The sequence below is a fragment of the Manacus candei genome, unplaced genomic scaffold, assembly GCF_025592945.1.
Source record: "Manacus candei isolate 608988 ecotype Guabito, Panama unplaced genomic scaffold, ASM2559294v1 h1tg000050l, whole genome shotgun sequence".
Classification (NCBI taxonomy): Eukaryota; Metazoa; Chordata; class Aves; order Passeriformes; family Pipridae; genus Manacus; species Manacus candei.
Window position 1 is genome coordinate 35529398 of NW_026138098.1, and position 27620 is coordinate 35557017.

Here is a 27620-nt window from a genome sequence, read left to right on the forward strand (position 1 = left end):
GGGTGTTTTGATAGAGAATGAACTTCTTAGAGGTCTTGGGGATAGCAAAGGGCTTTTGTTTTTTGCACTTCCAAACTGCACAGGCCCAAGGCTGATGGATTCTGAGGAAGAGGGAAAACCTTTGGTTCAGAGATTATAAATGTGGAGAAGTCCTTTTCCTGCCATACTACCAGGATTGCTCTGAATTCTTCCTTGGAGGATTTTGCTGTGCTGTCTGAGAGATGATCCACAAATTCTGGTTCTCTTTACAAGGCAGAAAAAGTCAGTTCTGTGTTGGCAGTGAAGCAGACCTGTGCACAAGTGATGGAGATCCAGGGGAGGAAGAGTCATGGATGGAGACATGGATTTGCTGCTGCTTCCTTCCCCTTTGATTTTTCTCTCTCAGGCCAAGCAAAGACCTTGCTTCACCAATTGCCCTGTGTTGAAGCCACTGCTGGCTGCTCTCTGTGCTGCCCCATTGACACCCCTCCATCCCTGTTTCTTCCCAATTCTTTTTTGCCCTCTGGTTCCTATGTCTGTAGGGGTTTCAGGATTGAGTTAAATTTGGGAACCTGGCTGCTGTTCCAGGTGAGGCCAGAGCCCTCCTTTCCTTTTGAAGTCTGTTATGTGCATGTGTGTGTGTGCATTCTTGTCTGTTTGATTTGTTATCTTTGATAATTTTGAGTTTTCTCCACTGCCTTGGCAGAGTTGGGAGCAGAGGAGGAGTTAGGACAAGGTGGGATTCTGGTTCCCTGAAGCAACTTGTGCTTCTTTGTCTTCCTTCACAGCTGCCTTTTGAGGCCCATCACAGGTTTTAGTCCATTTATTATGTTGTGGCAGTGCTTTTGTTTTCTCATCAAGATGGCCCGAGGCACTAAGTACCCAAGTCTGAGATTCCCCTTGAAAAACTGCATAATGATTTATTTTGACAAGATCTATTTACCATGAAATCGTGACCAGTGATGCTAATTTTACTGTCATTTTCAATTCATTATTAGATGAGCCCTTATTAGCTTTTCTAGCACTTTTTACTAGGAATGCTCTGACAAGCCTAAAATTGCATGGCTTTCAGATTTTGGCACTTTGTGGTTTGTTTTTTTTTTCCCTCTCATCCCCTGGGATCATTCCCACTCAGAATTGTCATATGCAATGACACTTAGAGCAAATGAGCAAAACAGACTGTTGCTCAACACGGAAGGTTGTTTAGGCACAGATGTATTCAAAGTCATTACATTATAAAAACAACTTATTGGAGCAGTTTAGGATATTTTGAACTCAGATTATGGTTTCTGAAGAGTATTCCAGCAGTATCCTTCCCTCATGCATCTAAGCTTTCCCTGCCATAACCTGACATTGATACTGACTGACAAGTTTGAGTAGTGAGGCTCCATCTTTTCTGAAGATAAGTGCTAATATTTTGTAAACCAAATTATTTGGAAAGGCTTGTTCAGCATTTTCACCGGAGGAAAAGTTCTCTCTACTTGACTTAAAGTGAAACTTTGATTACCAGTGCTCTTTCTGATGGTATAATTCATTTATCCCCAATCTTCTGGGCTTGTTCCTACCACAGGCATTAGCATAAAACTAGTGTTACCACTAGATGGGTCTGTTTCTTTAATAAGCCATTGACTACCACTTGGAGTAGTTTCACAAGAGAGAAATATTTGAAGACTTCTCTGGTTGATATCAGGTACATGTTATCTAACTTCTCTTTGACTACAGTTACTTGTGGGTTCATTAAAAAATTATACTTTTTTTAATCCATCAGCCTATCCTATTCTGCTGTTCTCCGTGGTATGGAGTTAGTAAGATCTCTAGGATTCTGGGGGAAAAAAAAGTTTATTTTAATTCATTATTTTAATTAGGAGATAAGAATTAATAACACCTTACTGCAATTTCTACATGTACATTTGAAAAATTTATCAGAATGTTTCCTTTGTATGACCTGTGACAAATGGAAATGTTCAGCTTCAGTAAGTTCATTGAAAGCACGTGAACATTACTTTGTTTTATTCAAAAACCTCTGAAACAACCACAGACCCATTACCAAAGTGGTTGCAACAACGGCAAACCTTAAATATGAGATATGAAGGTTATTTTTGGAAGCAAGCATTTCATCAGTTCAAAGATGTGATGGTAGCAGATGATTGAAATCTTCCATACACTGCAGTGAGAAAAGCAAATCTGTGTTTGATGCTTTGCTCTTTCTCTCTCTCTGTGCCAATGAGACAAAACCCAAGAGATTCTCCCAGTCCAAGACTGACTTGTTCTGGCAGAGCCAAGGGAAAGGGACTTGTGTAGAAAAAGGCAACAAACGGCCTAGTTTGGTGTTGCTGTGGTGGAGGTTGGCTTAGAGATGTTCCTTCCAACCAATACTTTTACAGCTGTATAAAACCAAATAATTAAAGTGTTCATAAACACCTTTAATTCCACAAAATCCCCGAAAAACCCAAAAAATCCCAACCAAAAACCAACCCTCCAAATGTTTTCTAAAAGCTTTCTTTGTACATAGCACAGGAGAAGTGTCAGATCTTCTGTGCTTTTATGGTTTTTTTTTCAGACTATTACATTCCATGCACTTATAACTTTTTTAATTGATTTAGTATTTGCTTTAAAGTACCTCTTCAGTTTTATTTTTTTAAACCCCAGCCTCGACAGAGCATCCCTGCTCTCCCTGGCACTTCAGATTTCAGGTCAGCCCGTCTGTAAGACATGCCTGTCGCCTGTTCCAAGTTTGTTTTATGATATTAGAGGTTTCACCGTCACAATATGCCAAATTTGCAGTTCTAAACAACTGCAACTAGAAACCTTATTTGCTGGTTTCTTTGAACTCACCATTCATTTCTCCACAGGTGTTTCTCCAGAGCTTATTTGCCACAGCAGTTATACAGTTGTGCCACAGATGATTCTGCAGATGTCCCAGCTGGTGCCCGAGACAGCTCTCTGTCTCCTAAGGTCATACTACAAGTATTTAATTTTATTGGGCTGCTTTGTTTCTTGTTTGCTTCTGCACCCACAGCAGTGACTGCCTAATTCTTCCAACAGCCTTAATGAATGTTGGTGCATTTTAAGAAGCCTATTTTGTATTCTCAGTGGCTGTTTTTAACATCTGCTTGGGTGTAGCAGTTGGCAGGTATGAGAGGCAGAACTCGTGGGTCTGAATTCTTAGAAGGCACAGTGACATGGGGTATTACAAGAGGAGTAGATGTCAGTGTATGATACAGTGGGAACTGACCTTGAAGTATCAATATCTTGGTTGAGTAAATCCTGTGTAATAGAGAAGTTGTGCATGTGTGTTCAACCTGACAGTTCTGTGCTGGAATTAAATGCAGTTGCAAACCACAGGCCTTTCACATGCCTTTACTGTTCTTGATGTTTTAAGCTGTCAAACAGATTAAAAAGAACAATTGTACTAGCTGCTTTCTTAATTTTTCAAACAAGCCCCCAAGTACTAGGGTTCAAGGCACTGCCTTCTTTAACTGCTGATTTGAAAACAACTGTTGTAACCCACCTGCAACGCTGCAGAAGGGCTGTTAAATTTGGACTTTTGGTAGGAAATTCATTGCAAATTAGTACAGCACAGGCAGGGCCATTGCTGGGGTTCATCTTGCAGCTTCTTCAGTCCAACTGCATCAGCCTAATATGATTACACAGGTGTGTGTAAGGTGGGTTTGGGGTATGTGGTAATCTGCAGGTGCTTTTTGGCCACCTTGGCTGCCTGTGGCAATATTGTGTGGATCAGCTCCTAGGACAAACCACCAGAGCATCTGTATCTGCTCTAGGCAGTGTTCTTGCTTGTAAATATTAAAATAGATTTCATAAGGCTTCTGATTTAAATCTTCCTTGTGGTACTTAATTGGTAATTTATATTTGAGAGAGGGATTTGGGTGAGGGTTTATTAGCTTGAATTATTGAATTATCGTTTTATTGTGGAGCTTTTTGTTAAAATTACCAGACACTGTAATTATTGATATCTGAAATTGCTTCAGTTCATTAAAGAATAAAATCATAAAATAGAACAGTATAATGATACCTAATTGCAACAAACTAGATTACAATCTTTTATTTACAGGTAGGCATAAACGAACTCTAATAGTAGAACTTGGATAATAGATATTACTCTTGCTTTTAAGAAGATTTTCTGGAAACTTGTTTTGGTTTTGGTTTATTTTTTTTTCAAATAAGTCATTCTTCAGCAGCAAGCACATTGGTAGATGTTTAAATGGATGACATACCCTGCTTTGTATTCTTGGGTTTGCATGTGCATAGGTATTTTAGACAAGGCTATATAAAGAGGTTTCACTGTTTGCCTACCAAAGGTGTGGTATTTGCAAGTTGTTCTGGATGTGGGGAAATTTTCTCGCCATTAAATTATTTAATCTAGGAGAATGCTTTTACTTTGCATTTAAGTGTTAAAGCAGTAATTTTAGTGACTTTTACAGCAGACAGTCTGAAGTTTCAGGGTAGCAGGCAAGGGGGCTGCTACATTTTATGGCACATAGGGCATTTCCCTTGTGTCTGTGGAACAACAGCTTAAAGAGGATGCACGGGAGAGCTGTCATTAAAAATGTAAGCACAGTGGTTGAATAAAATGCAGGTTACTGTTCAGACTGCAGACTCAGTTCTGGAATGGATTTTACATAAAGTAAAAGCCAGAGGTTTCTTCTAAACAACCACACAGTGGTTGGAGTGGCACGTAACTTCTAATTTTCACCTCACAAGTGCTGAGTAAGAATAATAATTTTCTGTCTGCAAAAACTACTTTTGGTTTCTGTGATTTAGCTGAAAATACTGGTCTGTCTGTAGCCGTGTAGTTTGTTTCCATTCAGCCATCAGCTGAGGATAAGAGTCCTAATTGGCTGTTTCTTGGGATGCCCGTCTCCTGCTGCATGTAATTTTGTTTGCTGGTGATCAAGCAGACTCTGACACACCCAGTTCCTCACTCCATTAGTGTTTGTGCTGCCCTTTGGCCCTGGGAGAATCATAGAAGCATTTAGGAAAGAAGAAACCTTTAAGATCATGAAGTCCAACTGTTAAGACAACATTGCTGAGCCCACCACTAAACGAGGTCCCCAGGTGCCACATCTACATGTCTTTTAAATCCCCCCAGGAATGGTGCCTCCACCACTGCCCTGGGCAGCCTGTTCCAATGCTTTACAACCCTTCCAGGGAAGGAACTTTTCCTACTGTTTAATTTAAACCTCCCCTGGCACAACATGAGGCTGTTTCTTGTTGTCTTATCACTTGTTCCCTGGGAGCAGAGCCCGACACCCCCCGGCTCCCCCCTCCTGTCAGGGACTTGCAGAGAGTGAGAAGGTCCCCCCTGAGCCTCCTTTTCCCCAGGCTGAGCCCCCCCAGCTCCCTCAGCTGCTCCTGCTGCTCCAGACCCTTCCCCTTGGTTTTTGTGTAAAACCAAGCCATGATCAAAGAAGCCAAAAATCTGCCGGTGACACCAGGCTCAGAGCCAGGTATTGATCTGCTCCTCCTGTTTCTTTCCTCGTCTTTCCCAGAAACTGGAAGGATAGAGAAGAGCACTACTTCTGCTTTTGATCCTTTAACCAGTTATTCCAAGCCCCCAAAGTCTCTCTTGATTGCCCTCAGACAACTTCATTATCCCATGGAGAATAATCCGAGGGCTGTACCAGAGTAGGAAGCTTTCTCTTCACGTCTTTAACCCAAGCCCAAGGGAGCCAGGAGACTTCTTCCCTAAGGAGTGCTCTGGTCTGCATATTAAGCCTTATGTTCCCTTCAGAAGGGACTCTCTGATGCCTTTTATACTTTATCACCTCAGCCTCTGTGACACCTCCAGTGCCAGATGAGCAGTCATCCTTGTCATTGTGGGGTTCTGCTTGCACAGCCTCACACCTGTGATGCCAGGGCCCCTGGAACGGTGGGACAGTCACAGAGGAGCACACCTGCTGCTCTCCTGAGGTTCCCTGCCTCAGGAATCCCACCTGTGCACTGCACTGGAGCACTCAGCTGTGGGTTGTGCTCACCTTCACTGTGGAATGATATTGTGTCAACCTGCTGTTCCTACGAAGTGCAGACACTGAAAGAGTCTTAACACTGGGTTTGATAGTGCTATTGAAAGCATTTTCAAAATCCTTCTAAATTTTGACTTTAAAACAGGTTAATGGTAGTATGGTCAAGGCCATCATAGGGGCCTGGCAGGACAGGCTCTGCCTCAGTGTGTCAGCTGTTGATCATCACGTTGACTTCTGCGGGGAAAAAATAGGGCAGCTCCATATTTCAATACTATTTAAAATCTGTGTGACACTTTTAGGGTAATAGCTCACGTGTCTCTAAAGGAGGTAATGAAGTTGCAAATTGCCTAATCATTCTAATGCATGCATATTGCCATTCTGTTTGGCAAATCTGCAATCAAGCCATTGATTTGCTTTCGCTAATGCCAGCTAATCATGCAGAGGTGGAATTTGAGCTGTGAGTGATAGGCTCTGCAAGCAGCTTTCTGGGGCTGACAGATTGGGCAAAGCAAGAAGCTGTGAGAGCAGTGCTGTGCTTTCCTACTTTGCACTGGGGTGTTATCCTTAAAGTTGATTTAAATGATCCCAGCTGGCTGCTACCGGAGACACCGACTGCGACTCTGCCATAGAATTCCGCGTTACCTGGGGCTGCTGCTTGTCCTGGGGGAATGAAAGTCTGCCAGGTGACATTCCTTGGAGATTCCCTGTCAATCCCTCAATCTCATAAGTGTTTGTTGAGCTGGACTATAGCTAATGTAAGGACCCAAGCCCAATTTCAGTAGATGCATTCCCGGGGCTGTTGTGTTACTTTGAGTAGCTCCTGGTGGGCAACCAGCTGTCCCTGCCCAGCCGTGTGTCCTGGGGACAGGGAGGGCAGTGGGATCCTGGGGGGCAGCAGGGCAGGGAGGGGATCCTGCCCCTCTGGCCAGCCCTGGGCAGGCACATCTGCAGGGCTGGGCCCAGCTCGGGCTCCTCAGCACAGCAGGGCCAGGGAGCTCCTGCAGCGGGGCCAGCGCAGGCTGCGGAGATGCCCAAGGGCTGGAGCAGCTCTGGGAGCAGCAAAGGCTGAGGGAGCTGGGGCTGTTCAGCCTCCAGAGCAGAGCCTGAGAGGGGCCCTCAGCCATGGCTGGAGGGGCTGCAGGGAGGGGGCAGAGGATGGAGCAGGCTCTGCTCAGGGGGGCCCAGCAATGGCCCAAGAGGAACGGGCAGGAACTGATGGCCAGGAAGTTCCAGCTGGACAGGAGGAAGAACTTGTTGGCTGGGCAGTGCCCCAGCCCTGAAGAGAGAGCAGAGGGGGGGTGGAGTGTCCTCCCTGGGGCTATTCCAGAGCTGTCTGGACACACTCCTGTGCTCTGGGCTGGCCCTGCTGGAGCAGGGAGGTGGGACCAGATGCCCACTGTGGTCCCTTCCAGTCTGGCCCAGTCTGGGATTATGTGAGTCTGTTACTGTGCTTTTCTTACATAACACCAATGATTCATGGTGCTATATATCCAACTGTAAATCTACAGGAAGAGTGAATTTACTCTGACCTTTGGTGACATCTCTACATGCTGTATTTCTTCAGCTGTTTGGTTTAGCATTGCTTTAAACTGTTGCCTAATGTGTTCATCAGGCTTGTGTCTGTGATTGTGTACTGACCTAAATTTCTATGGAAAGCACTGAGTTTTACAGTTGAGAGAGAATATCAACATCCTGGAATCCTCTGTGATTCTCAGTATGAAGTTACTAACATTGAATTAGCATCGTACTGGACACATGGATGCAAGTACAGCTTTCAGTTTTATCACACTCCTCTTGGCTCCTCTGCTGCCAAAGTTTTCCCCCAGATTTTCCACAAAAACCAAACTTTCATCCCCTTTCTTGTAGTTTGACTTATCTTTTGAGTCTACAGTGGCTACAATCTCTATTTGGGCATGATGACTTCCCTCTGTTCTCTAGTTTCTTTCAGGAAAGCAGGAGGTCACAGAGGTCTTAGAATATACATGTAATGTACCAAGAAGAAGGGAAATCCTAATTTTAATGCATTCTTCAAAATGTGTGACTAATATACTGTGTCTGGTTGATGTTTCAGTGCCCTTACTGATCCCAGCCACATCGCTACACCCTAAAGAAGAGAACTTTCTATCAAATTAATATATCTAGAGCTGACTTGGCCAGCATCTAATGAACATTTCTAGCAGTCAGGGAAAGCAGATCCAGCACAGTTTAGTTTTGGACATGGTTTTTAGGAGGGTACTGCCCTTAGCAAATAGGTCAGTAGCCTTTGTCAGCCTTCATCTGTGGCCAGCTTTAAGGCTTTGTGGCTATCAGCAGCCCTTGATTTCTATCCCTGATTACTAATGAGAAATGATAGATGCTTGAAAAAAAAAATCAAAAAACCTTAAAGGCTAGTTTAGACCATGTTATTTGGGTTCCTTTTTAGCTGAGCATATTTGGTGGCAGACTTCTGTGCCACGAAAAAAATGACAGATAAAATGTGTGTTGTCCCAATGAGTCAAAGAAATCAGGCACCTAATAATAGTAATTACACTGTGCATCTGTGATGTTCTGCATGCTTAGGACTGTGGAGATATTAGCTAATTAATCCTTTCAACACTGCTGTGCAGTTGGTGTAGCTGGTACTATTCTCTTCTTTTCGTACATGAAGGAACAAATAGAAAAGTTTGACTGATGAGCTTTGCAGCAGCGAGCAACCTCACATTCCAGCAGTTTATTTTTTAGGACTACATTATCTACTGAAATAGTTGTTAGAATGGTGGTAGACAGTTCTTGTGGCACAAGAGCTCTACCAACAGCTACTGCTGAACACAAATTCAGCTTTCAACCTTCAGCAGTGCCAGTGGCTTGTAACGTGGAGGTGAGTTATGACAGGGTATCCTTTGTCTGACAGCTGCTTAGGGAAGAAGAGCAGCTGTTGGTAAGTGCCAACAGCTCATTTGATCTAGAATTAATTCACAGAGTGAATGAACAATCAGTGTTGATTCAGCACCTTCTGTGAAAACAGGTGAGCTGTGGTTCTTGTGTGAAGCGTGCTGGCCACGAAAGTTGATGATAGCTGAACTCAAGGTGGTGTTGCACAGTGTCCTAAGCAGATGAATTTCTTTCAGCACTTCAAGTAGTAGATGTCTCACGTCCATCTACTGTTTGGACACTATAAAAAGTGTAGATTATTGTTGGTGCTGATGTTGCACCTTAATAATCTGATGGTAAATGTGCTGCATCATGTATGGAGGTTTAATTCCTACAGCTAGATTGGCTTTGGAAAGTGTCAGCTGTCTGTAAACCCCCAGCTATGAGTAAGTGCTCACTGCCTTCAAAGCCTGAACTGTGTTTTTGTAAGCAGCCATGCTGACCCAGCTCAGGAACATGATGTGCCAGAAAAGCTCTCGTGCAGAAGGCTGATTTCCTCCAACACAGCCCTTCTCTGCCCTTCTAGTTCAAATGCCTTAGAAAGCCACCTGTCTGTTCATGTCATGCCATGCCATGCCATGACAAGGGAAAACACATCTGAAAGCTTGTTATGTTTGTTGAAACGCCCTCCTCAGTCCCTGAGAAAAAAAGAATCTTCTCTTTAAACCCATCTGCATGGCCTGCTGATAGTTCCAAAGTTATGAATACTCTAAATGATGTTCTTGGATCTTTTTTAGGGTAGCAAATAAAGACATCACTGGCATCTTTCAGTGTCTAATTTTTGCTCCTTGGCAGCCAGCACAGAACAGGCTGATGTTGGGCAGTACTGTGCAATGCCTCCCTCCTTACACTCAGAGAATACTCAGTGGATGGTGTGAAAGAGAACAGAAAAATGTAGATAGTGGAGATCATCAGCCTTTGAAACCTCAGCTGATCCTTTCTTGCTCTGCTGTATCATGGACAGAGTTGTTGGTCAAGGCACTGACAACATTTTTAGTGTTGGTTCTCACTTCAGTCTTAAGTGCTGAGGGTTTTTTCCTCCCCTTCTCAGTTGTCAACAACTCTCTCGTGATTTTTGACCCCGTCATGCATTTCTGATCAGTTTTAACATGAGATCTCAAATCTCATTTCCTTAATCTGAAGGAAAATTGCGTCTGACTGTAGAAATCATACTCAAATTGTTATCAGTGACAGAGAAACTGTGGTGTGGGTTCAGCAGCTCCTGACTGTAGCTAACTTTTCTGAGCATTCAGGATGTGTGTGTCTGAATCAGTCACACTTTATACCACCTCTTAACTAGTGGTAATTTCTGGGTATCAGAGGGAGCTGAGAATACTGGTTACATTGAGGGAGTTTAGGAGACACATAGGGGGAAGTTAGAATAGTGCATTAGATCAAATCATGGGGATTGCAAGGGTAGTTAGTGATTGATACTGCAGGGAACAGTAGGAGCAGGTCTCTAAGTCTGGCATCCTAATTTTTCATCACTGGGAAAGCATTAACTTCTTTTTCCAGTTAATGAGTGCGAAGGGAAATTGCCTCTTGATCGAGCTGCCTGTCCTGTGTTCAGAGCTCTGTGCTGGAGCAGGTACAGCGACCTCCGCAGGCAGCACGACCCGAAGGACGCCCCCTTTAAACTGAAGCAATAAATGCTGTTTACCTTTAAAACGGCTCTTTTTTCCTTTTTCCTCATTTTGGGAATTATGTTTTTGATGAATGGCCCTTCAGCAGCCTCCTTGGCTCGTGAATGCCAGTGGATGTGGGTTAATAACAGCATAAGGGAGAGTGCTTTTAATAGTCCTTTCCGTGTGCACTGAACAGGCTGGCAGGTCTGATAGAACACTCCTTTTCATGTTTCACTGAAGTACAAGATTCAAGGAGATGTGTTAATTAATAATTAGGCTTTTCTCTTGGTCTTTATCTGCATAGATAGCACTTTTTCATGTAATTAGGCAAATCATTTGATTTTGCAAGGCAATACTAACCAATATACCTTTTTCACATGTGGTGAGAGGATGGACTTGGTCAAAGGTTGGACTCGATGATCTTTGATGTCTTTTTCAACCTTTGTGATTTCATGAAATTTGCCTCCACTGAGAATTTAAAGTAATTTTTCTAATCTTTCTAAAGGTTTTTTTTTTCCCTTTTTCCCCCTTTTCAATTCTGTTGCCCATCCAATTTACATTGTGTAACATAAAAAGAGGATCTGTGTTAAAATAGCTGGGTTTTTTGTTGTTGCTAATTAGCGTGAAACAGATAATGGGATATGTTACTGCTGGGTGGAAAGTGGGAGTAAAAGGAGAAAATGAAAAATTATTATTCTGAGCATCTGACATTATCTAGCACAGAGTAAGAATTCCCTCTATACCAGTAACAATAAACCAGTATATGTTTTAAAGATGTATTCAAACTGAGTGATTATTTTAGGATCGTACCATTTATTATTGCATGAAAACCTTTCTCCCTTCATCCAATATAATTTTATGTCCTAAACTGTCTAACAAAATACTGCTCTGATTGCATTATGATGATGTACCCAATGTGTATTGTGCTACTCCCACAAAGTGGTTTTTTTTTCAAAAAAAATAAAGATATTTTTTGCATGAAACTCATCAGGATAGATAACAGTGGCTTATATCACCTAAAGCTTGTGCTGGGGGAGGGAAACACAACTTTCAGTATAACTGGTGCTTAACTGAGTGTGGGAGAGGAGGAATGAGGGATGTTCATTGATCCCGTGTTGTAACAACAGGAATCTCTCAGTGCCTGAGTGCCAGAGCTATTCCTAAGCCAGGAAGCCAAAAGCAGTAATTGTAACATCATTTAAGAAAGCTTTTTGTTCCTTCCTTAAGGCAGTCCTTCTATTTTACCTAGCCAGTGTTGTTAAAACTAGAGCACTGCTTTCCTTTGCTTTGTAGCCTTGAATTTGAATGAAGAGGCACGAGCAGGGCTGCAACTCTTCTGGCAACTGATTCTTGTTGGATGGGAATTAAAAAGTCCTGTGGCTTGTTTATAAATGTAGGCACATTCTTTATAAATGGTTCTTAATTGCTTTCTGCATTTCCATGTAGGGGCCAGAGGAAAGGCCCGTGTGTCTCTGCGGGTCAGGTGAGGCAGCCTCTCACCTGGCCAAAAGCACAGCTCCCAGCAAGGATGCTTCCTCCTGAAATCTTCAGATATGCTTAACCCAAGGGAGATGAGGCTTTTGGGCACAGTGAAGTCATCTGAAATGTTGACAGGGTTCTTGAAGTTGTTGACTTTGATGTTTGCCAGGTTAATAATTAGGCAAATGCTGTTGGAGCAGCTCTGCTGCTGGAGTGGAGGGACAGCCAGCCTGGGGGATGTGCTGTCTGCAGTGGCCTGAGAATCCTCTGAATTGATGAAGTACCAGCTGCACTGGGGCAGTGCTGCCTCCAGAGAAGGGATTACTTTTTCTATAGGGTGTGTACTAGACTGTTATGAGACGTTTCAATATTCATGTGTAAATACGGTGTTCTCATTCCTCTGAGGTCACTCAGCTGCCTGAGGAGGTTCTAATAGGCTGCTGTTTAATTTCCCTTATCTTTCCAAGCCATCCAAAGCCAGTTTTCTCCTTTAATTTAATTAGACAAAAGACAAGTGTCCTGTAAATAAAACCGGTTTACCATTAACATATTTCTGCATTGTTCTCCCATACTCATCACACATGGAGGCCTGAAGTGTGTAATGGTAAGAGAAATGCAAACCTGTACTTCAGAGCTGGTGTTCTGTCTTTAGATCTTCCTGTATCAGAACTCTGTGTTAGGTCAGAACTCAGTTATCTGTGGAGCTGGGGCTGTGATGGTCCTGTGCTTTGGAGAGGTTTTCTTGCCAATTTTGTCTAATAGCATGTTCCATGAGGCCAAATGTTGTCTGCTAAGGGATGAGATGTACTGATGTATTTCATTGATCTGCTGCTGAAAGTTGAGAGAAATTTTTTTTTCCTTTGTCACTTCTGTTTTTCCCTGCAGGATCTTGTTGACAGGAGCTACAGAGCTTTGGCGGCTTCTTGAGGGTCTTTTTGATGAGCTGCTGCTTTGAATGATTGCCTTTGCTAGCCCAAAACATGGGTTCTGTATAATAATATCTGTACTGCTGTGCTTTTGGACTCCACAGCTAATATCTTCCTAAATTTGAGAGGTGCCCTTTGGCAGAACTACCTAATGGTGTGCACACTGAAAGCTCAGGAATTTTTGTGTGTCACAGTATTCCTCCTGGTGCCATCACGTTTTATATCTACCCAGTATGAGTTAAAATACTGATTTAAGTAACATCTTTTCCAAATAGCAAGAAAAGAAAGGGACAAGATTTTTGTTGGCATAGAGAACTGGGAAGCAGGAACAGGCAGAGAGGACGAGATGGAAAGTCCCTCTGTTGTCAGTCAAGCTGGGGAGGATAGTGAGATACACCATGAACCTTTGCCATGGGAAAAGAAGGGGGATTTTGGATGAGCATGCTTTGTTGTTGGTATCAAGGAAGGCATGTTGAGCCTCTCTGGGCTCTCTGATCATAGCTTTTGTTTCTTGCTGTGCTTGCCCAGGCTCTTGCCCTTCTCAGCAAAAAAGCTGAGGGAATCTACGAAAATCATCCAAGAATATGTTTTTGAGCAGAACAGTGGAATGGTTTAGATCGCTGAAGGGAACTATCATGTGTTATAAAAAGAATACAGTTTGGTTCTTTGTTTCTTAGTTGTGATGCTTCAGTGACAAGCTGCTGTTAACACCAAGGAGCTGGAATGCAGGTGAGCTGACACAGCGAGATGCTATGAGGTGTTACCTAGTTACTGATTTGGCCTGATTATCTCAAAAACCCAAGGAGTTCTTTGCCTGTATAATCTTGGACTGAGGTACACTTGCTTGCTCTGCCAGGCTGCACAGTGTGACAGAAACCCAGAGCTGTGGTTTGGAATTCTTTCCGGTGGGTGATATTCCTCATCCCCTCCCAGCCACTGAGGGTTTGAGCTGCAGTGTTTTGGTGCTTCCCTAGTTTAATAAAAGATAGGGGACTGTACCTGCCTCTGCTTGTGTTTAATACCACCAGTGTGACTTTCCCACCATCAGACATGGACAGGCACATTTTTATGCCAAAAAAAGTGAGTTGATATACACTACTTTATGTAATCTTTTTGAGTTCTGTGTCTCTGAGGTCTGCCAGAAAAGCTGTTAAGCAAATCCTAGATTTTTCAGTACTCGAAAATACATCAGAAAACTGTTCTTTTGTGATAAAGACCTTCAGTTCTTTCTTGGGCTGTCAGTTTTTATCTTTCTGGGAAGACAACTGTCCTTACTTTCTCACTTTGAGCAGAACTGGATTTCCTGGATTACATTAGTTTCCATTATCTGTGTCATGTACTTACCAGAGAATCTTTCCGTATTTCTTGCAAGCTCTTGATTTGTGATATAATTTCAAGTAATTTGAAAGCCTGAGCTTTTGGCAAAGCTGTGTTAGGGGAGGATTTTATTTTTTTTTTTAATGCATCTTCAATGGAAAAATTTAGAAATTGCACCTGGCAAAGTTAAGCCACCGTGTCACTAAGTGAGTTTAGGATTTTTGTGTTTGAATTCCAAATGCTTTTTACTGAAATGTTTACAGGGTTTTTAGGAACACCTGTTACCTGGAGCACAGCTCTTTTGACTACTTTGAAAAGCAAACAGTGATGAAAACAGTGTGGTTGTGTCTCTAATGCTGTTTTAGAGCAGCACTAGAAACTCTGCTCTTTTAAGACAGGTGGTGGAGACATCTGCTACCACCAATGTGCAATAAAGGAATTAATGCTCAATAAAACCACTTTTTCCTCTCCCTACAGTGAAGCGCATAAAGTTCTATTAAATACCCTATGAAATCAAAATAAGGAGGGGACAAAAGCATGCATGAGATTGTTGCAGTTGTTAAAATCAGTATTTAGGTTCCCATTAAAATATGATTATTCCTGGTGTTTGTCTTCTGTTATATCAGGCAATTCAAGTAATTTTTTCCATTTTCTTTCTCTATCTGTAAATCCTTGTTGGCTTTTTGGAGGGGGAGCTGTTTTTGAGGGCTTTTTTGTAGTCAGTAGAGTTGCATTTGTATGGCTTTTTTGGCATATAAAAGTGTTTGTATTCTTTGTAACTGGCTCCGTCTGCACTGGAGATCTGCAAAATCTGCATTTTTAGCTGAGGTGGGAAACCTCACCCAGCCTACTACCTCAGGTAGGACTTTTTATGATTCCTTTGTTCTAAAAGGAGTTTACAAACCCTGTGGACAATACTTTTCTGCAGTGAAAGCCACTCTAAGGAGAGAGCAGTGGATTCTGTGGAGAGATGTGGAGGCAGAGAGTTGGCACTGGAGCTGGGACCACCTTAGGGCATCACTAACAGTGTTGGTCTCAAAATGTGCCTGCAGGCAACAAGTGTTCCAGGAATTGTTGTGGATGCCCCCACCAAGTGTCCAAGGCCAGGTTGGACAGGGCTTGCAGCAACCTGGTCTAGTGAAGGGTGTCCAGGCCCATGGAAGGGGGATGGAACTGGATGATCTTTAAAGTCCCTTCCAACCCAAACCATTTTCTTAGTCTGTGATTCCATGAAATTGGTGCCAGAGCTTTGAAAGGAGCACAGGCTCTGAGTATGCTCCTGTTTTTAAAAAGAAGTGTTTTGTGAAACACTTTGTTCTTGCTGCTGTGTCCTTGAGCCGTGCAATTCTAGGGCTCATGGCTTTTTTCCTCCCTCTTCCAGTTAGCAGCTTTTTCCCTGCTCCCATGTTAATGTGACAGCTTAAATGAAGAAATTTACACAGTGTCCCAGCTGCATGTGGATGTTCCCACTGCTTACATCAGAGCTGAAGTGGGCTTTAGCTAACCTTCCTATATGGCTGCTCTGGGTAGGATTTAACCAGAACCCATATCTGTCTGACTGCTGGAGTCTCCTCTTTATGTGAGGAAGGCTCATACTGCTGCTCCAAGTTCTTTTAATGCATCTGTTGTCAGGGAGTTTTCTGTGGGATTCTCACCTTGTCTTTCAGCAGTGATTGAGGATGTTTACTTTCCTCTAGGAGATCATTGCTTTGTGCTTTGAATGTGCTGGTGGTCTCATGGGGAGGTCCCGATGTGTCCTCCCTACAAATCATAGATGGAATCATGAAATGGTTTGGGCTGGAAGGGACCTTACAGCTCATCTCATTCCGCACCCTGCCATGGGCAGGGACACCTTCCATTAGCCCAGGTTGCTCCAAGCTCCATCCAACCTGGCCTTGGACACAAATCCAGCCAGGCTGTGCATTTAACAGATGCCCCAAGCATGAATAAGTGCAAAGGAGACTGTCTAAATAGCCTTTCTTCTTTTTTTATGATTTTTTTTAATCTACTTTTTATTATTATCCATATTATTCAGTCCTGCTTTCAATGTGGAGGGTCTTTTCCCTAATTCAGATAATCCCTTTGCCTGCCAGCCAACATCAGGTGTTGAAGGGAATGAGGGTGCCTGTTCAACACCCCACACCCACAGAAAATGGAGCTCTTCTCCATCTGTAAGGGGCCCTGTGACTCCAGCATCCCTGGAGACTGGTGGGCCAGCACTGCTGTGTCTGGTAGTGGCTAATTCAGGTCATCAGTGGGAAAAAACAAACAACAGCAATCTGTCAGTGTCTCACAGTGATAAAGAGGCAAACATATGGAAGGAGACCGGAATTGCACCATTTTGTATAGGGAAAGTCATCTCAAAAATAAGACAAAAGAGAGAGGAAAGCCAGAGGCAGCTTACAGATGGATGTAATCAAACAGTCTAGACAAGGTGTCCACATTGAAAAGGATAAATAATATAGGTAATTAAATATATATGTTAGCCAAGTGAACGTGTCCCCACCATCACATCTGCGAGTTGATGGATCTCTTCAGTAATTTAGTGAGCACACCAGTGTCTCCCCTCTGTTTATTCTCTTTATTACCTCCATCCATTTTGTTTCTCCTCTTGCTATCTGCTGCTGCATGTTTATTCTTCCATCTCTAGCACTTTGCTGCTGAAATAGCTACCGGCCTTTGCCGTGACCGACCGAGTTTTCCTTGCCTGGATTGCTGTGAGCTGAGCCCTGAGATTTACTGCTGGGCTGTGCAGGTCTTTCTGCAGAGGTAACCCTGGGAGGATGCCCAGGGTGGCCCCGAGTACCCACAGCCCACAGAAAGCTCTACCTGCTGAGAGCTCCTGTTGTGTCTCCGTGGCTGCAGTGCAGCTCAGGTGTCAAAGGAATGCTGCATTACCCGTGGGGATGTGAAGGGGAAGTCCAGTAAGGCCTTCCACTCACCCCCTGATGCCTTTGGTGCTTCCTGATTTCATTTTGTTTGCTCAAAAATATAATTAGTATCTTGACTGAACTATTGTCCCGACTGTAGGAATAAATTGTGAAATAAATACAACTTGTGGTTATTATGTTGTTGTTCTGTATATGTTCCTTGTTTACCAATTATATCTTACCTCTAGGGTAATCAACTTTAAATATCCACCAATAATTTGAACATCAAATGGTACTTATCCTGGAAGTACACCCCAGTAATCTATGCACATACATTAGGAGGGTGCCAAAGTGTTTGCTTAGATTTTAATGTGATGTTCTGTATAATTTTCCCATAGATTAGCTTTCAGCAGGAAGTTTGCATGTATTTTTTTCCCCCCTAAAAGCCACATTCAGTAATAACGGGTGGTATTTATAGCAGTTGTGCTGAATTAGAAAACTGATTGGGTGAACGACTTGATTGCTGCTCATTTAGCAGCTACACTCCTGCCAAACCTCTCCGTGAGGTTTGGGCATGGAAGTTTGGGTGATGAAACTCGGCTGCCATGGCTGGAGCATCCGAGGACAGCAGGAGTTGCCCAGGCAGAGCAGAAGTCAAAGCAGTGTTTGCAGCATGTGCAGCTTTAGCCAGCAGGAAATGTTAGTTGTTTGTCCAAATGAAATCATGGTGTGCTGGTTTTCAGCATGTAAAAAATGTCTGTTTTGCTACTGCACCCAGAGCAGACATTTCAGGGACAGAGATGCAGCCCCACGAGTACCTTCCTAGTCACAGAACTTGGAATCTTTAAGGTGCTGGTGTGGCTACAGATGCTCCTCTTCTGCTCTCCTCACACCAGCAGAAAGATGAGTTATATCTGTTGTGCCAAGGTGTGGCACAGGTTTTGTGTGAGGGAGTGTTTCTCAGTATGAATTTTTGGCATGCTGTTTGATACCTGCTTACTTTATGTAGCATATGTGTTGGATAGAGGGTGCCTTGAATGAAACAAGCAGCCAATTCTCCCATCTTTCTTCCAAGATTAGGTACTTTGGCCCATTTCAGAGACTGGTTTTGAAGGTTTTCTTCACAAGGAAAAGGTCATTTAAATTTTCATTACCATGACGTCCCACACTGTCTTGGACTCTTCCTGTCCCACAAGTGTTACATGATGTGCACGGGATATTGTTGAGCACCATAAAATTGGCAAGGCAAAAAATTTCCCAAGAAAGCAAAAGTTTGCATGTCCTGGAGGGAGTATGGTGCTTACAAGGTGTCACACAGTAGTATTTCTGTTATCTAAAACTGATCAGAACCGCATTAATTCTGACATGCTTCACACAGTGCAGTGGAGTTGCTCTTACACACTAGAATACGTGTTCTTGTATGTTATCTGTTGAAGAAGATCCCTTTTTGAATATTAAGGAGTGTTGTTTCATAGGAAGAAATCCTTCCCTGAGAGGGTGGGGAGGCCCTGGCACAGGTTACCCAGAGAAGCTGTGGCTGCCCCATCCCTGGAAGTGTCCAAGGCCAGGTTGGTCAGGAATTGGAGCAACCTGGGCTAGTGGAAGGTGTCTGGCACAGCTGCACTGTTATGATTTCTCAGGCTCTAACTGTGGCAATGGAATCTGGATGTGGGGTCACCCTGAGGGTGAGGTGCAATTAATCTCAGTTCCTTACGTAGGTTATTAGTAATGCTGCCTGCCACAGCAGTGCTGTTACTGGTGCTGCCCACCACGTGTGGTGGAAGGTGTGGGAGGTGGCCAGCTGAAGATAGATGTGTTTTATATATTTCCCATGAGAAGGGAGTGAGTGCTTGTGTGGCTGTGTGAGCTAATCCCAGTGCCAGGATTAGCTGTCTGTCCCCAGGAGAAGTCTGATGTGAAGAGACAACCTGATGCCATGTGCCATTCTTCACTTCGCTGGCACAAGTTGCTACTTTTTCATGTTTTGCCACACTGGCAGGGGATCAGAGGATTTTTGGATTTGAGATAGTTTGTTGGGCATGGGGAAAGTGTTATTATTTAACAAAACTTTCGTGCAAAAGAGTATTTATTAACCTGCAGAGATACAGGACTGTGAGGAAGAAGAGGATGAGAAGTGTGGCTTGTTCAGCCTGGAGAAAAGGAGGCTCAGGAGGGACCTTCTCACTCTCTGCAACCCCCTGAAAGGAGGGTGGAGCTGGGGGTGGGGTGGGGTCGGGCTCTGCTCCCAGGGGACAAGAGACAGGAGGAGAGGGAACAGCCTCCAGCTGTGCCAGGGGAGGCTCAGGTTGGATATTAAGTTGTCCTCCTTCCCCTCACCTGTCTCAGCAGCAACAGCAGTTGATCCTGTTATTTCCCTTGGCTCTGATGTTGATCAGGAGCACTGCAAAACATGGAAGTTTTTGGTCACCAGCAGTGCCTGCAGCTCAGCGTTGCAAGGAGCTGGATGCTCGGTGGGTAATGATTTAGTGGGAAGGGCTGTCTGAGGCCCGTGTGCAGTTTTAGGATCTGGTTCTTAACAGAGTAATGAACAATTTGTAATTCCTGCATGTTTTTAATGTCCAAAGAAAAGGCTGCGTTTAAAAATGAGGAGGCCTATTAAAAACGAGCAGATCCTGTTATTTCTTCGCTTTTTAATGAAAAGCGAAGAAAGGTGTAAAAGTTTCTTTTGGCAGTTATTTTTAGGATACTGTTCAATTCTGTTGTAATGGAAAACCAGTTTTTAGCAAGTGTGTAGTTTTGGAAAAAAACGTAGAATGAAAGATGTGACAATTCACTTTTTGCACATTTGCCAAATGGCATGGATATCATATAAAGTAACAGATAAAGTGCATACAAGAGGAAAGTTATACTCTTGTCCAGAAGGCTGCAGAAATAGCAGCTGCCAGCTCATATTATTAAGCCCTGGGTTAGAGAAAAGGCCATGCAATAAAAATTGCAGGAAGGACACCAAATGTTAAGTTACACTGAGAAAAGAGTGTGCTAATGGGTATTATTTGGGAATTGAATGGTTGTGGTTGCAGTTGGAGGAGTGAAGGGTTATAATAGTGACACAGACTGTCAGTTGGGGGAGAAAAATAAACAAAATTAGCATTTAAAATCCTTTCGTAGCTATCACCAGGACAATGTGGCTCAATGGTTAATGGATTTTTAAATATGATGAAGCTGTAACAGATGATTTATGTCAATTCCTGTATCTAACTGTTTGCAGGAACCACAATAAAACTGAAGAAACAGGGCTACATTGTACTTACTGTTGCGTATATTTATGATACTTACCTCACAGCGTTCTTATATAGTTTGGTTTCTGGCAAAAAAAAAAAAAATCTTAATTTTTCTTAAATTCATGAATTTGTGCAGGACAGCTGAGGGATGTAGCGCTGCCTGTGTTAATCTGACTTAGTGCTTCTGTTTGCTATCAGTTAACGAGGAGATAATGTGGTTAAAATATCCTTTCTCAGCAAGTGGAGCCATGGATAAGCTCTGTAGCTCAGTGGGGTCTCCCCTCCCGAGTGAAGCCATGGATGTCCCAGGGGGGCCTTTGTTGTGTCCTTACAGATCTCTGTCTGTCCAGCATCCAAACGTTTTAATTTTATCTGGATGTGCCACATTAAATAGGCTGTTTTACTGCATTTGGAGGTTCTGCCTGATGTTTTCCCTGTAACCCATCCTGTAAATAATCTCCAAATGCATCATCTTGCTGCTCGAGGGAGACACTTGGAGAGAGGGGGTTAACTGGGAATGTCCTGTGCAATAATTGCTGAGTGACAGGGCCACTTAAAGGAAGAGTTGTTGAGGGCAAAATAAGTGAATTTGCTTTCTGTTATGCCCATCTGAAAAAAACGTGTGTGTTAGGTTGATGAGTGGAACTAGAATTACAGCAGAATACATGGAATGATGTGAGTGTCTTTCTGCTCACCAGTTCCTATACTGGGAGCAAATCTACATGCTTACTATATAAAACAAAACAACAATAAAACAAACACCAAAAAAACCCCCTAAAATCCCCACACATGAGCAACAGTGCTGGAGTGGGCATAAGCAATGTCTTCTGTCTGCCAGAATTCATCAGATTGCTTTTCCTGGCATGCCAGATGCCCATGATGGGGACAGCGTGTGAATGTCACTTTGAAGCATATAATCAAAATAAAACTTACTATTCTTTAAGCTTGGAACTGCCAAATAAATTTTTGTATTTGTTTCAGGAGGAATCTGCCAAAAAAAAACCCCCAATGGCAGCTGTGTCCAGTAGCACTCAGCAGTGATCTGTGGAAAGAGATTTATTTACTTAACATTTGCTTCAGAGTAAATTTAATGTGAGTTTTTACAAAATTGTGCCAATTTTTATGTAGCCTACTGCCCCTTTGGAAGGTATTTTTTCAGACAGGGGTAGCTTCCCTGGTTACACTGCCAGCAAAATGTCAGTTTTGGGAAAAGGAAGGAGGCATTGGGTGGATTAAGTAGAAGTGTTTTAAGATGGAGTCAGAAGTTCCCACGCTTTCTGATGGAGTTTAATGCTGATAGATGCAGGTGCAAGGACTTGAGGATGAAGGCTGAATGAGGAAATGTGTTTGTTTCATTACTGTTCTCCAAAAATGTTTGATTTCCTGCTCTCCACAAAGTCTTAAAAACACCATTGGTGATACCTGGCCCCTCCAGACCAGCTTTGTTCTGTTTCCAGAGGTGAGGAATTTTGATTGCAGCCTGCTTTGTACCACCTTGCTGGAAAGTTATCCTAGAAGCCCTCCCAAGGAATGCAGAGGTTGAACTGAGGACTGACCACCCTGTGTTCCTGTATCAGGATCCCTACTTTCTGTTAGCTCTCTCCCTGATAATGATGTTTCTTGTCCTGGAGTGGTTGGAATCATCTGGTGCATGTCTGCTGAGGTCCTCTGATGAGAACTGAGATGAGGCACCGTGGCCTCCTCCCCTTCTGTTGCTGCCTCATTCAGTGGCAGGTCCTTAGTGCCCACGGGCATGTTGGGCACACAAGTCTCTGGGCTATTTTGGGGGGGAGAAGGTGATAACCCTTGGAACAAGAGAGAACAGGTGAGCTGGAGGCTGCTTTGGGGACTCAGTGGCGCAGTTACAGGTGATGGGGCTTCTCTCCCAGCTTTGGAAAACGATTCCGAATCACTGAGCAGCAGTTGTTTCCTTGTGCTCTGCTGCGTTTTTGGCCCTTTCTCCAGCAGAGCTGCAGCTGTTGAGGGTTTGTGGTCCTGCCATGTCCTGGCACTGTACCCACCCTGTGCTGCTGGGGAAGGGCTGCCAGCACTCACCTGGGAGCTCGTCCAGCCTCCACAGGAGGGAACTGCCTAGTCACACTGTGTTAAAGAGGATTTTTGGAGGAGATGGTCAGCTCGAGGAGATTTTTGCATTCTCCTCTTCTAAAAGTTCAACCTGCAGCAAATTGACTTTGATTATGGCTTAAACTGTAAAGCCACTTGCCCAAGTTTCCCTCTGAAGAACCAGATGACCACAGGATAACTTGTGGAGCTGAATGGAAATGCTGCATTCCTCTGATCCCTCATGATTAGGTGGCTGGTTTTGGAAAAGGTTACTTAACCCTGCTGCTGCTGTGTCATTCAAAACTTCCTGCTGTGTTTGTTCATTTTGCTTTCGTTGGAATACTGCAGTCCAGTTGTCAGGTTTGGCCTGCAGGTGAATTTAAAGGATGGGATTTAAACTCTTCAAGGAACCTGCACTGATGGGTAACTCTTAGATGAAAATAAATACTTTATGCATTTAAAACTGCATAATAATTGAACAAACAAAAAAAAAAAGGGTCTGTACCTAGACTGAAACATTACCTTAATGAACACTCATGGGGAATTTACTTCCTGGGACAGAATATCTGGTGTATTTAAACTTGGACACCAACTTTCAGTGAAAGCTCTGGAACATTTTCAGATGTGAATAGCTGCACTTGTGTTGCAAGATCACCATTTTATTGCAGAATCCTGCTTTACTTCTAATGTAAAATTAGCATGAGTGTGCCTCACAGGACTGTACCAAATTAGTTTCTGTATTTAACAATTACCTATTTTTTCAGATACTTTATAATCTTGAATTTATATGATGTAGCATAGAACTCAAATTACCTTGGTAAGATAAAAGTTGCATCTGTTATCTGGGTTGTAATGAAGGTGCTTCTTGAACCTTTTGCCAGCATAAGGCACTGACTCATTTCTGTCATGGAATCACAGAACAGTTTGGGTTGGAAGGGACCTTAGAGTTTATCCCATTCCATCGTCCTGCCATGGGCAGGGACACCTCCCACTAGCCCAGGTTGCTCCAAGCCCCGTCCAACCTGGCCTTGGACACTTCCAGGGATCCAGGGGCAGCCACAGCTTCTCTGGGCAACCTGTGCCAGGGCCTCCCCACCCTGACAGGGAACAATTCCTTCCCAATATCCCATCCAACCCTGCCCTCTGTCCTTAGGAAGCCATTCCCCCTTGTCCGGGCACTCCAGGCCCTTGGAAATAGTCTCTCTCCATCTTTCCTGTTGGCCCCTTCAGGCCCTGGAAGGTCACAATTAGGTCACCCCAAAGCTTCTCCTCTCCAGGCTGAACAATCCCAACTCTCCCAGCCTTTCCTCCCAGCAGAGCTGCTCCAGCCCTCTGATCCTCTTGGGGCCTCCTCTGGACTGGCTCCAGCAGCTCCATGTCCTTGCTGGGCTGTTCCCAGGGCTGGAGCAGCTCTGCAGGGGGGTCTCCCCTGAAGGGCAGAGGGGCAGAATCCCCCCCTGCCCTGCTGCCCACACTGGGGGATCAGCCCAGGGCACGGGGGGTTTCTGGGTCGGGGCAGGTCCAGCCTCTGCCCCACCAGCACCCCCAGGGCCTTCTGCCTGGGCTGCTCCATCTGCTCATCCCCAGCCTGGATTGATCCCAGGGGTTCTCCTGACCCAGGGGCAGCACCAGCACTTGGTCTTTCATCAGAATGTCCCCTCTGGCATTTCCCCATCATCTCATTTCCTATTAGCTCAGCCAAACCTGTGTTGGACCTGTGCCACCTTCCATGGAATGTAATGTTTGCTAACCCGAGGGTGATTGATGTCACTGTCACTCTCTGTCTCTAATGGTCACAGTATGCTATTTCCAGTTGTATCTTTTTGATAGATAACACAGCCTACTTAAAGAGGCGAAAATTAAATGATTGAATTCCAGCAGTTGTATTTTTGTCTGAAAAACCCATACTGTGCCAGGTTCTGACATCCTCTAGTACTTTATAAGTCAATAGGACAGCTGTGGAATGAAATGATTTTTAATGAGAAGTGATGACAGAACCTGGCAAAGAAATAATGGTGAGTTAATCAGTAAAGTTCTGCATGTTTGTAGCAGTCTATTCTGTGGTGTCTCAGTCAAAGGATTTGAAATAGTGTTCAGAGCAGGGCAGTGATAGCTCTGCATGTAGGCACTTCCTTAATCATAAGAAAGAAGACCCTGAATAGCTCTTTGTTTTGCCTGTTCATGGTTGATCACGTGGCCTTATGTCTTACAAAGACATAAGTCATTTGGCAATGGGGGGCCACTCTTGCAGGCAGTGCTGTGACCATTCCCCAGAGCTGGGACTCCATGGGATGTGGCACTCAGTGACATGTTTTAGGGGTGATTATGGTGGTGCTGGGTTGATGGTTGGACTGGATGATCTTGAAGGTCTCTTAATGATTCTGTGATTGCCCAGAGTGGGACTTGCTGCTGGGGACTCCCCCTCTGCTTTAATTTGTGAGTACATAACCAGGGTAATGGCAGTGAAGCTGCTGTGACTCTCTGCTCTGGACAGACAGCTGGGAGAAGGCAAGCCAGGAAAGATGGAAAATGCAAAATATACATCTTCTCCCCCCCCAGTAACTTTGTCAAATAAACAACTGATTTAAATGTCAGAATGTCAGATTTTGATACAAGACCCATCATTAATATAAAATTATTTATTTTTTTCCAAACTTGCGTGGGCAACTGGAAGAGAATAGAGACAGATGAGACACACAGATAGCAAACTATCAAATTCATGTGTACAATTACGGCATCATGCAGGAGGAAAAACTGCAGCTGTAAGCAAGATCTGGTCAGACTTCTTTGCTGAAAACAAGGAAAGGGTGAAAAAGAGAATTCTGACTTCCTGCTGAATCTTCTTGCACTTGAGTTACTTGAGTAAAGGTGAATTTTCCATCAGCTTTCTCTAGGTAAAGTGGTATAACACCTGGCACACTTCTTTCCTATGGCCAGGATTGGAGGGCAAAATAAAAGTGGTCAGTTGAGAAAACCAGAGTTGAGAAAACCTGGCGTGGCCAGATAATTAATAAATTAATGTATAGCTCAGTTAAATGCATATTAGCTGAAGGGGAAAGGTAGAGCTTAAAGATTTCTTGGATGTCTCACTAGAACAAGGTGAAGCTGAACCTGGAGGACGTCAGGATGAGTGTTCTGCATTGAGGGGATGGGGTTTTTGCAATAAACAAGTTTTCTTGAATTAATTTGAGTATCACACTCAAAAAAGTAATTCCCATATTGCTGTTTATTTCTCTATTCTCTGTTTCCTCTACATTCTTTATTCTATATTTATTCATCTCTTGGGAATCAGAACTGAGAAGAATGTATTTGTATTTCCAGTTTCTTCTTTCTTCTCAGTATTCAGGCAGATTTCTGCCAAATCATTTGGTAGTCTTCTGGATGGTGGAATACTATCAGGGTGTCAAGCCTGTATGTTCTTTAATATCCATTATGCTCCTGCCCTTTGGAAGATTATTTGTGTCTGCTGATCTCCTGGAGGTGTGTTACATGCTTCTCCCCACCACCACTTACATTGCATAAGGAAGAAAATCTGCTTTTCAGCAACTCTTGTGTTGACTTTGCTTTCCAGAATCACTATTTGCATTGCCATCTTTACACAAATATGTTTAACTGCTGATAGGACTTGTTGGATAGGTTTCAACACCTCTTCTGATTTTGGAGCTGGGGAGTGCTGATGGGCTCTAAGGTGTGCTTATCAATATTCAGCTTATTCCTAAATGTGCTCACTCTTCTTGCTGGTGCTTTGCTACTGTAAATCATAACCTATTTGCCTCTGTCACTTGCCCAGAAGGGAAAAATTTACTTGCATTTTATGTATGGGGCTTGAATTTTAATTTTAATTTAATTTTAATTGCCACAAACCAATTTATTTTTCTTGTCACTTGCCCAACACTTGAAGACAAGGTTCATATAAGATAAATGCAAAGTTTTGTTGCAGATAAAATCTCTCTGCATATATTTTCAAACTTTGTTTTAGGTCCTGAACTTGCATTTATGGATCCTGTGTTCATAGCTGCTTTTAGAAAATCCTGCATGTGTTTTAAGAGTTTTATGCTTATACCTGTGGCATGTTTGATTTCCAGAATCTCCTCTGGTGCATGGACAGTGATCCTGCCAAGCCTGGGTGATGGGTGTGAGGTCACAAACATCATCTCCTCATTTCACAGTCCGTGTTGGGAGATGGAGGTTTGAGTTAGTTATGATTGGGTTTTGGCTTTTTATTTTCTATTTGGTGCAGAACTGTAAGATGACTATTCTTTTCCTCCCCTTGTGTCATCTTCTGGTTTGTTGTCCTTGTTGCTCTTTCTCTGTACAAATGTGTAAATATTCTCTTCTACCCACATGGTTGTCACCTGAGGTTGCACTCCAGGAGTAGATGAAATTATCAGTGTGTGAATTAGAGAGTTCAGATCTTTTTTAAGTGAAGGTGAAATCACAGTCTTGGTTTTTAGAGCTAACATCTCGTTAACTTCCTATGATTTTGGCTAATTGATGCTGTATTTTTGGGATGCAGGTCCCAGAGCTAGACTGGAGTCAGGGGAGGGGAGAAATGAACCACAGAATCCCAGAATGGTTTGGGTTGGAAGGGAACTTAAAGATTGTCTTGTTCCACCCCCTTCTATGGGCAGGGACACCTTCCACTAGCCCAGGACCTTGGACACTTCCAGGGATGGGGCAGCCACAGCTTCTCTGGGTAACCTGTGCCAGGGTCTCCCCACCCTCACAGGGAACAATTCCTTCCCAACATCCCATATGGCCATATATTGTTTCATTTTTTATTATAAAGAAAACTCTTTATAGTTCCCTGTTTCGAAAGACTGCTTTGTCTCTGCAGACCTCCTCTGTGGAAGAGAGGACAAACAGCTGTAAAAACTGTCAGAAAAATGAAGCTCTTGTCTTGAACTCCTTAGTGTAAGCAATATTCTAGGTAGTGGCATGGATTTCTGCCAGCGAGGACAGTGGGTTTGTTTAAAAGGGATCTAGTGTGCTCTGGAACCTGTACCTTCTTGCTCTTAAGAACTCCTGGCAGAAGTTTTTCAGTAATTTCAACCAAAAATGCAGGTTCAAATGTTCTGCATTGCAATCATCATTCTGAAGGCTGAAATTTCAGCTGTTTGAAGTGGAGGTGAAATGAAGCAGCAACGTACAGAGCTAACAAATTAAATATCACAAAGCAAACAAACTCAAACCGTGACAAGGGTAGATGAAAATCAATGTATTA

General features: G+C 43.4%; 2 protein-coding genes and 1 long non-coding RNA gene across 14 annotated transcripts in view; 1 reads left to right on the plus strand and 2 right to left on the minus strand.

Moving 5' to 3' along the window:
* Positions 1 to 27620, minus strand: part of LOC127476606 (uncharacterized) — a 623146-nt gene that overhangs the window by 358054 nt on the left and 237472 nt on the right. The gene's annotated exons all lie outside the window — the stretch shown is intronic.
* PCDH15 (protocadherin related 15) overlaps positions 1 to 27620 on the plus strand; it is a 670595-nt gene that overhangs the window by 52148 nt on the left and 590827 nt on the right. Inside the window, exon 1 of one of the 12 annotated variants that reach the window (XM_051799598.1) lies at positions 26581 to 26590. The exons of the other annotated variants lie outside the window; for them this stretch is intronic. The gene's annotated coding sequence lies outside the window, so the exon portion shown is untranslated. Of the gene's footprint in view, positions 1 to 26580; positions 26591 to 27620 lie in introns of those variants that run through there. 12 annotated transcript variants of the gene reach the window in all.
* LOC127476645 (uncharacterized) lies at positions 21450 to 24160 on the minus strand. The gene is made up of 3 exons (XR_007906699.1): positions 24101 to 24160; positions 23210 to 23297; positions 21450 to 22763 (listed from the first exon to the last, which is right to left on the minus strand). It is a non-coding gene; the product is annotated as an uncharacterized LOC127476645 (long non-coding RNA).